At 42.2% G+C, this 2,135-nt stretch overlaps 1 pseudogene; it reads right to left on the bottom strand.

Annotated features, from left to right (window-relative positions):
• Nucleotides 1-817: 817 nt before the first annotated feature.
• Nucleotides 818-1,326, bottom strand: LOC148001130 (large ribosomal subunit protein eL21 pseudogene; annotated as a pseudogene).
• Nucleotides 1,327-2,135: the final 809 nt, after the last annotated feature.

Raw genomic sequence — 2,135 nt, 5'->3', positions numbered from 1 at the left:
CAGTTCAAGGGGAGGCCCCAAGGCCTAACACTATTTCTGAGGCTGTGGTGTGCTCACAAAAGGAGACCTATCATGACTGCTCTCCGAAAGACCAAAGAAGCAGCTGAAAGAGTCAGATGCAGATATGTGTACCCAACCAATGAACAGAAGCTGTTGACCCCTGCAACTGAATTAGGGAAAAGCTGGAGGAAGCTGAGGATGAGGGCGACACTGTAGGAAGTCCAACACTTCAGCTAACCTGGACTCTGGGGATCTCTCAGACACTGAACCATGAACCAGGCAGCACACACCAGCTGATATGAGCCCCCCAACCCATATACAGCAGAGGACTGCAAGGTCTGGACTCAAGTCAGAGAATACGTACCTAAGCCTCAAGAGGAAGGCGTCCCCATAGAGTGGGAAGGTCTGGTGGGGTGGGCTGTGGGTGGTGGGGATATCCTGGTGGAGAGAGGGGAAGAGGGATGGGATATGGAACAGTCAGTGGGTGGACCATGAGGGGGATAAAATGTGGACTGTAAAAAAAGATTAAATGCAATTAAAACAAACAAACAAAAAACAATAACAAAAAAAAACAGCTTTCCCCAATGCTCTCTTCTCCTCTCTTCCTCTTCCTTTCTCTCTTTCTTTCTCTCTTTCTTTCTTTCTTTCTTTCTTTCTTTCTTTCTTTCTTTCTTTCTTTCCTTCTCTCTCTCTCTCTCTCTCTCTCTCTCTCTCTCTCTCTCTCTCTCTCTCTCTCTCTCTCTCTTTCTTTCTTTCTTTCTTTCTTTTTCCTAAGAAACACACTTTGCAGTCCGGGTCCTTTATTTCCTTTTGTCCATTAGGCCATGAATTCGTATGGCATGATCTCCAGCAGCTCAGGCTCCTTTCTGTTATTCCTCACAAAGTGGGCTTCTCTGGGTGGCGCAGGCTGGCGCTTCGGCTGAACCCAGGTACCCTTCTCTTTGGCTTCCTATTCCTTCTGATCGTTCTCCTTCACACGCTTCAGGAAGCTGACTCTGCTCTTTGAGTGCCTGATATGATCAATCCGCACATTGATCCTCTTGGCCAAAATCTTGCCTTTAACTTGTTTGTTTACAATGATGCGCACAGCATGCTGGTGGCATTGTAGACTCTTCCGTTTTTGCCGTGGTAACACTTATGGGGTATTCCTTTCTGAACAGTGCCCATTCCCTTGATGTCCACAATATCACCCTTCTTGTAGATTTGCATGTATGTGGCCAAAGGAACAACTCCATGTTTCCTAAAAGACCTAGAGAACATATACCGAGTGCCTCTCCTCTTTCCTTTTGTGTTGGTCATTTTGGCGAGTTACTGGAAGATGGCTCCCTTCCTTTTTCAAAGTTGCAGGCCTACTGCAACACACTGAATTGTCATCATTGTTTACAGACCTTCCTGTGCTAGAAAGTTCTACAAGCTTTCCTTGACTTTGCTGACTTTGGCACTTGAGTGTAGAACTAGTTAGCTTTATTTTGTTTTGAGGTTTTTCTTGCAATGTGGTAGCTTTTTGCTAGAATGACTACAGGAATGTGAAGCCACCATTGCCAGGGATATTGAGGCAGTGTTAATACCATGAGAACATAACCTTGACTGCTTGGCTGATGGGACATTAGTCAGGTTTCTGAACCCCAGGGTAACCACTTCTTTTACTTCCTGATACATTTTTCACACAAGTTGCTACAAGTAGCCCATTTTTAATGGATGCAAAATTATGACTCACCTCGGTAGAGGATGGGAAATGTGTATAAACTGTCAGCCTGATGTGGATAGGAGATTGGAGCTAGATAATTATTTAAATACACACCAAATTCTGGGAACAGAGACTTATATAGAATTGTATTCTGTTCATATGTAATTAATGTATATAGTTGAATATATTTAAATCATTTGTAGATAACTTGCAATATTAAATACTTTGTCAATTTCATGCTAAAAGCTGTATTCTATTATTATTGATGATACAAATATTTTCCTAATAAACATAATTTTTTATTAAATACTTTTGATCCTTGGTTCCTGAATAGACAGGTAATCTACATGCTTTACGGGTCAATGTCTCAGGAGTACTATAGATTGCTTTCCCTTTGTCCCAACTCATGTCACTACTCATTTATGTATTTTCCTTCTGAGTATTTGTT

This window comes from Rattus norvegicus, chromosome 15, assembly GCF_021556685.1.
Source record: "Rattus norvegicus strain SHRSP/BbbUtx chromosome 15, alternate assembly SHRSP_T2T, whole genome shotgun sequence".
Classification (NCBI taxonomy): Eukaryota; Metazoa; Chordata; class Mammalia; order Rodentia; family Muridae; genus Rattus; species Rattus norvegicus.
Note: the sequence above shows the minus strand (reverse complement) of the source record. Positions and strands in the feature narration are given on the sequence as shown.